This window comes from Littorina saxatilis, linkage group LG15 (assembly GCF_037325665.1).
Source record: "Littorina saxatilis isolate snail1 linkage group LG15, US_GU_Lsax_2.0, whole genome shotgun sequence".
Taxonomy (NCBI): domain Eukaryota; kingdom Metazoa; phylum Mollusca; class Gastropoda; order Littorinimorpha; family Littorinidae; genus Littorina; species Littorina saxatilis.
Genome location: NC_090259.1, coordinates 39,320,481 through 39,329,454, shown reverse-complemented (window position 1 = coordinate 39,329,454; position 8,974 = coordinate 39,320,481).

Below are 8,974 nucleotides of genomic sequence, written 5' to 3'. Positions count from 1 at the left end.
TTGTAGTAGTTGTTAATGAGAAACGTTCCTTATAAAAACTGATATTTTTTTCTTGTTTGTTGTTGCTGTTGTTGTTGTTGTTGTTGCTGTTGTTTGTTTTTGTTGGGGGGGGGGGGGGCAAAGGCAGGGCCTAGGGTTCTAATCAACCGACTTCTTGTACTTGAAGACCCAGATTTTACCACTTCTTCCTTCCTGATAAAGTGCATGGCATAAGAAACACGGCAATCTCGTGTCTCATGTTACAAGTGATGTTTCCTTGTGCTTTAAACTGCCGTTAGATACAAACCAGAAACGATACTTCAAAACTATGAACGTATTTGTTGATATTTTACTTGTTGCATGATGAGCGTACGTGGAGTCTAGTTGTATCCGTTAATAAATTGCGTAATATGATGTAGGGTTGAATTGAATTGTGATTGCAACAACAGGCGTAACTTTGACATGCCACTAAACTCGTAAAAAATGCGTATTCCCCTCTCCTTCGACCCCCCTTAAAACAACTGGTATTGTAAAACATTGATCAATTTACCTGCTCATTTTATTTTATTTATTTTCAGACGTGTGATATCATCACAAATTGTACACAAAGCACGTGGACAGTGTTAAAACACGTACATTGCGAATTAAAACAAAACTGACCCAAGTGTTTTTTAACAACAGTGGGTGGTTCTTTTTCAAAACGATTACCGTTCAGCATACATTACAATATCTTTTGGAAACTATTAATGTAAATTTGTGCATAGAAAGCTGAATAAACAACACGCCCAAGGAAAGCTAATTAGTACTTGGTTCTGTTGGGAAAAACGGAGTAAAAGTTGAATTGTTTGTCTAAAATGTAGTCCGAAAAAGAGAACGGCAATACTAACTCTGTTTGAAACATTTTTTCTCCCTTAGGTGAAATAGCAGAGTTTATCTTTCTTGCGCCTGGGAGTTGAAACTCCAGTCTGTCTGACGATGATGATGATGGAGATGACTACGCTTAGGCAGGGCTTTTATATGGTCTAAATTGAAACGGGGAAAGGAAAAACAATAAATAACAAGTCGCGTAAGGCAAAAATACAACATTCAGTCAAGTAGCTGTCGAACTCACAGAATGAAACTGAACGCAATGCCATTTTTCAGCAAGACCGTATACTCGTAGCATCGTCAGTCCACCGCTCATGGCAAAGGCAGTGAAATTGACAAGAAGAGCGGGGTAGTAGTTGCGCTAAGAAGGATAGCACGCTTTTCTGTACCTCTCTTTGTTTTCACTTTCTGAGCGTGTTTTTAATCCAAACATATCATATCTATATGTTTTTGGAATCAGGAACCGACAAGGAATAAGATGAAAGTGTTTTTAAATTGATTTGGACAATTTAATTTTGATAATAATTTTTATATATTTAATTTTCAGAGCTTGTTTTTAATCCAAATATAACATATTTATATGTTTTTGGAATCAGAAAATGATGGAAAATAAGATGAACGTAAATTTGGATCGTTTTATAAATTTTTATTTTTTTTTACAATTTTCAGATTTTTAATGACCAAAGTCATGAATTAATTTTTAAGCCACCAAGCTGAAATGCAATACCGAAGTCCGGGCTTCGTCGAAGATTACTTGACCAAAATTTCAACCAATTTGGTTGAAAAATGAGAGCGTGACAGTGCCGCCTCAACTTTCACGAAAAGCCGGATACGACGTCATCAAAGACATTTATCAAAAAAATCAAAAAAACGTTCGGGGATATCATTCCCAGGAACTCTCATGTCAAATTTCATAAAGATCGGTCCAGTAGTTTAGTCTGAATCGCTCTACACACACAAAACTTGACTAAATGTAAAAACCAACTTGTCAATCACGCACCTCAGATATAAAGAATATAAAGGCAGTTTATTTTTCTTAACTGAGGATTTTTTTTTTACATTGTACTTCGGGAAATGGATCTGGATTTGCATTATATTCCAACAAGCAGGCGCATGCATGTGCCTGTAGTTATGATTGGTTATGTTTGTATTTACATTGTGTAAGGTTAAGTATGTGCGTGCAACATAATCAATCCATTTTAAGTATTCTTATGGGTTTTCGAGAGAGAGAGAGAGAGAGGGAGAGAGAGGGAGAGAGAGAGAGAGAGAGAGAGAGAGAGAGAGAGAGAGAGAGAGAGAGAGAGAGAGAGAGAGAGAGAGAGAGAGAGAGAGAGAGAGAATAAAATGATATATTTTGTATCATCTTTTGCACAGATTCACAGTCTCAACTGTGTATGGAGGATGGAGGAAGAGATGCGGCCTGTCTATCAATTTCCTTTTCTGTGAATGTTAAAAACTAGAAAATCAAGTGCAGAAGATTTGGGAAGCCACACTGTCACGCAGACGTTGCAATAGTGTCCTACTTGGGATAACTTGTACATTCCGTGGAATTGTCTGCTGGTAAAATACTTTCTTATCTAAGCTCATAAGCAAAAGTCAGAGAAAATCAAATGTTATAACAAACAAACAAACAAGCAGACACACAATTAATAATCACAGCTGATCAAAACACTGTTAATTAATTTTGGCAAACGCTAGCAAGTATTTTTCTTCTTTTTGAACCATGAATTATGATTATTCTGAACTTGTTTGAAGAATGATGAATCTCCTTATGAACATATGGACTCATTTCTACACAATTCAAATTGTTTGCACTTCTAAAAAGCATTTCGTGTGTAGACGAAATCTGCGTTTACTGCTGCAGCATAACATTGAATAGAGGTCTGTGTTTTGTGTTTGAAGCTTCAGCCAGAGAAAATACATCTGTTCTTTGAATTACATCTGGAAAGATTGTTTCTTTAAATGAAAATATTGAATGTCATTGGGTCTGAGCTTTGGTCAAATGAAAAGGAACAGACTTCCAGTTGATTTTAAACTGCAAAATACAGAGATATCATTCGAGTGATTAATGACAAGATGCCGCAATGCAGTAATTCCGTTGAGCTCATACTTTTGGCACTGCAGTCTCTGGATAGCCATGTCAAAAGTGGACGAAGATTTAAAAGACACGTCAAAGGTTTAAAAGATCGAGTGAATGAACTGTTTTTGTTTTCAATATCACGCAGGGTTGACGCGTATCTCATTTCCCAACCCCCACCCTCCCCTATTTTGCTCGATGTCTTTGATTATGACAAATGAACTGACTCCAATAATGACATTTCAGTGTCACAGAGAAAGAGACATAGAGGGTGCTAACAGTTTTGAACAGAAGCAAATCCTACTATTATTTTCATACCAAGTGATACAAAATAAACTGCTATTTATCACAAGGAGCAGATTTTGCACATGGTACTGTACCTAGCAAACGCCCACCCCCTGCTTTTGAGCGCAATTGGTGCGTACGGAGGGGTGGCCGCTTATAAGTTAACGGTAATAAGAAATAAAACATCACAGCATTAGCAACAACAACACAAATTACCTAACGGATCTTTCGCTGTTTTGAATTAGACGCAAGAATGTATACAGCATTCTTTTTTTAATCAACGTACCAACCGCTGGAGTCTGCTTTGGCTGAGTTTTGATAGGCTCCAAGCAAAACTCGTATTCCTCGTTTGCACAGAGATTCTCAATTTGCATTTCCTTACGAAGATTTTTATGCGGTGTCCAACTGACGTTGCCTATAAGTCGATACTTGAGTTTGCAGTTTGTGAGGGGGATTCTCTGCGGTGCTGTTAATTCAAGGCAAACAGTTGTCCTGTCTCTGGCTGTAACTTCAATTGCTCCTTTAACCCGCACTGCGTGAGAAACAGAAAACAAGTGCCAATCAATTAGTCAATGAAATGTCAACGTTATTGTCAATTCTTAGGAATTCCACCAAATTTGATTTAATTGGTATCTGCGAAAGGCACGCTGCATGATTCCTGTCCAAAATGGTACTGCAGACAGTCACACATACCTCCACCAGGTTTGTACCTCACTTATCATAACTTAAACACATTAAAACCTACATTTTGTTATTGAAATAATAATAAGACACCTGTTACCAGGTTAGGTTATTCTTTTTATCCATATTTCGGCAGATAAACTGCCTTCGTCAGGATGGTATGAAAGTGACATCATAATATCATTAGTTATTTATGATAACACATTTAATTATAATGTAAATTATAACCTTTATTTTCCCGTTAATTTTCAAAAAAAGCAAAAGATTCAGTTCATTGAAAATTCATTAAACATAACCGGTTATGAATTCTCAATGAACACCAATTACTATTAAGTTGTTTGTTACCTTCGTCATGTTCCATGCTCATATCTTGTGTTTCACAGGGCATATCGAAATCAACATTAACACAAATCTTCAGTGGTAGTTGTAGGCTTAAGTAATCCTGTTCTTGCATTAAAATATCCAAGTGAGCAAGCGCCATCATGCATGATATAATTCGGTATAAACATCCTTATTCACGTATGGTGAACCTTCTGGGGGAATGTACATGGCGTTAAAAAGTATATCTTGTTTTGAAAAATTAATTAAAAAATTAAAGAATAAAAAAAAACATTTCTTCACATAATTCTGCATCACAAAACATATGATAACATTATCTCCTTAGGGAAACATCAACTTTGGCTTTTCTTTCTTTGGTTTCATATACTGTGATAAACTTTACAATATCATCCTTGAACAACAACAAAATTCCAGTCCTGGTTTACGTTTGAACTTGCTTCTGCTTTCATAGAGGGACACATAACCCGGAACATCAACTGTGTCAATATCATTCAACTTGCTCTCGGATAAGGCAATGATATCACATTAACAGATTAGCTTCAGGAAATCTGGGTGTTTCATTTTAGATAATAGGCCTACACCACCAACATTCAACGCAATGCACGATAGCTCGGAGCCTTTGTAATCACACGTAACATTTCTTAAAATATTTACATGATGTGCCTGTCCCTGATCACACACGATATCAGTTAGTATAAGACTAGTATACTGTGCCTGTTCCCGATTATACACAGCAATAGTTGCATTGACATTGGATTCTTGTTCTTGGTCCGTGTTGCATGTGTTATTATTAGCATCACAAAATCAATGGCAGTTGCATTACAACAAACATGACATAAGTCAACACATTCAACATTGTTTTTGACAGAATTGTAACACAAAGAAGGCTCTGAGTCATTCATGCGATCATTTACCCTCACGTGTTCACATCATTCTGTTTCCTCTCACACACACACACACACACACACACACACACACACACACACACACACACACACACACACACACACACACACACACACGCATTCATGGTTTTTTTAAGTCGTTGCTTGTTTATCCCTGTAGCCGTATGGGAGTGGCCACAAGTGGATGAAATACTACTATTATGATAGGCTTCTGGACTGGCCCACTGTGCGCGGTCGCGCATAGCCTTGCTGTGTGACACACTTTCTGTGCACGGCGCGTTTTTATCTCTCTCCCTTCTAGCACCATGAATAATACTATGTCTGTCACTAAATGCATCCATATAATTCTGACTGTCATTGACTGACTCAGTAAGTGAGTCACACACCTTCTCCTTCCTTTCACTGGATTGACAACTGAAAATACAATGTTCATCTACCATTTCCTTATTCAGTGTACCGAATGATATTCACATAAGTGTGTTTTTCCTTCTCCACCTCCCTCTTTCTTTCACCACTGTTCTGTTTTTCATACTCTTATTTCTTTTCTTCATAAACGCAAATGGCAAAGGTCTGATTTGTATCGACCACCTCGTTCTTCTGCTACATGTTCCACTACCGCTGTAGTGGCGGGGCAGTTCTGCACGCCTTATGTGAATGCTTCAGCGCTTTCTCGGGAGTGAAATATTGGCAAAACTATTGTCTTGTGAAAGAATACACTGCATTCAGTTTCACCATGTGAGTTCGACAGATTGACGAAACAACTCAATATAATTCATTAAGTTTTGTTTAACGCGACTTGTTTGTTTTTCCTTTCAGTTTCAGAGGGTACAACTTCAATTTTGAAACAATTACTGGCCTGTTACATAACAGCATACCTTATGTCTAAAATGAATTAAGATTCCGTGTATAGTTTATGACATGTGCCGCAAGTTTGATGGGTCTGCATAAATAGTTACAGGCGAAAACCGCCAAGACGCTTGATAGATGTTCCGGTCCAGAAAAAAACATAATGTTGTTGAAAAGAACACAACTACATTTTCTGTCAACAAAGTTGGATATGTGACGTAACAGTACGTTTGGATGTTCAGATTACACAAGGCGTTAAAACACACACACTTATTAAATTGTAGAACTTAAAATGCAAGTCTGAAATTGAAAAGACCATGTTTAAAGTATCCGTTTAAAGTTTTGTTACGTTTGTGTTCTTTAGGGGGCACTGCCACTGCACTTAAATTATTTTCCAAGTAAATATCAATCGATTCATGTCAAATTAGGACAACATCATCAGAAAACATCGAACTTTAAACAAATTAAACATTAATAAAATACTAACGTCCGAAAACTGTTTTCCAATTTTATGCTAAACTATATTTAGGTTTAGGTACACAATTAGTCATTACCATTATAAAGGTTACTCAGTTAGTGTTTTCTACCGACCTACCACCGTGGTTGATTTCTGATGCACCATACATGTTTTGTTATTTGGTACTTCAGGCGACAGTTTGTCCTGCCTAAATCCGCAATATCTCCAAAACAATAAATGACAGCTACAACGGTGCACGATGTTACGTGTATGGTACTTTATTACAGATATGGTAATCATGCGGATGAGTACATGCCGATTTCTGATGCTTTTGATTCAACAACATGTTGTCACTTTTCAATGTAAGTGAATGATGGTATTTCCAGAGAAACAAATACATATGTCATTTTTGGGGGGTCAAAAGAGCAGGGACAATAATTATACTTTAATGCAGAAAACAACAAAGTCTGTGAAGCGACATCGAACATTTAGTATATATGTCGGTCTGAAACTAAAATAAAAGAACGCTGAAGCATGATTCATCATTCGGTCAATCAATTGCACTGAAAACCGTCCACTTTCCTTTCACTTTACGAACACACACACACACAAATACATACACACATTCACAAACACACACACCCACCCACACACAGAGCCGTATACACAACCACACACACATCATTCGGACAACAAGAGAGAGATAGAGAAGGATGGGGGGAGACAGTGACAATGACAAAGTTTTGTTTACGAGGGTAATGGTATAAGCATAAATTGGTTGCTTATTTTACGACCTGCCCTCGAATAAAGAGGGATTACGCTAATGATAAACGCTAAATGAACAAAATATTACATTCAAAACATATGCCAAAATGGCTTTCGCACGAGTTTTTGTGTGTACATCTTAGGATGAACAAACCAATTTAAGAAAATAAACACAAACAAGAACTTGTAAACAGAAGACAAACAACTTTAAAGCAAAAGCGATTAGCTTTGCAACCCATGTTAAAACAAAGCAATGGAAGGAAACGTAATAAATAAAACTCAATAATCAAAAAGCAAAGTCTTTGAAAGAAAAAAAACAATTATGATTTCGTTCAGGTCGAAGAAAGTCTCTCAAACATGTGACGGAATTGATTTGCCGGAAACTGTTGGTAAATAATGTCCATAGTATGGTTTCAGAAAAGTTTAAAATAAACTTGAAGAAATCAATGCGAGAAAAAAGAATGCGTATCTTTGTGTGGTCTCTTTGATTATTTGAGAACAATGCAGAGCAAAGTATGGGGGTGCATTTTCTGATATAATCTTGTGCTTTGAGTGGAAGAATGTTTAATTTTGTATGTTCTTTCTCTGAGAATGTAATGCTGCTAAATAATTCTAACTTGAAGGCTTGCTTATAAATGTAACCATGACATTTTAGTGGTTTGAGCACATTTTGGCTGGCAGAAGCCCACAGTGTGGATAATCTATGATGGATTGAATGTGTGCATTGAAAAACAATTTCCTTTCGTGTACATTTAGTAATTATTTTATTTTTGATAACAAGTACACCTTTTTAGGGAACATCTTGTACATTCCAAATACATGGTTGACAAAAAAGCTTGTCAGAAAGAAAACCACCAAACATCTTTATATGACATTTGTGATTCAAACTTCAATGTTTAAGACATTTAAAATATCGGCTTATTTCGAGTCAACATTTCATAAATGAATTTTAAAGTACCAAGGTAAACTGCAATCCCATAGTCCGGACTAAGTCAAAGATTTTTACTCCAAATTTCAATGAAATCGATGAAAAAATGTGGCCGTAACAGTGTCGCCTCAATTTGCAAACAGGCGAATATGACGTAATCAAAAAGCTCTATTAAAAATCGGCGAAAACAATTTCAAGAAAATGAGTTCAAAAATGTCCATAATAATCTGTTTTGTAGTTTTTTAAGAAAGACAGGCACTTACAAATGCATCGGGAGACAAACCTAAGCTACTGCCCTCGTAACATCATTCAGTCAAGGATTGTCTGAATGTCAAAAGGTCAATTAAACTGAAAACCCAGAATCAGTCATCTTCGTGATTATCAAGGCTTGTCTAGCCGAAACCCAAAGACCAAGAGCCGGTTTGGCAAGACAATAAAACAAAAGACCCAATTTGCATTAACCGATTTTCTTTAATTTTGCACATACAAAAAAATTAATGACAAACCTATACATTTTTGGATTTACAGAATGATAGAGAATACAATGCAAATATTGATGGATCTCTTTTTGAGAGTTTTAAATAGAATTGGAAACAAACATTAATAAACAAACTGATTAATTATTTTTTAAAGCTTCCGAGTTAAAATACTATCCAATTGTCTGGTCCTAGTCAATCATTCTTTAACCAAAATGTCAAATAATTTAATTGAAATATGAGGTCACCTTTGTGTGCCCTCAACTTGTTGGAAAAAAAGGACATGACCTCATAAGAAAATGTATCTACATAACGGGGAACACCTGTCATATTGCTATGAAACAAATGCCAAAATGCGTGACTTACAAG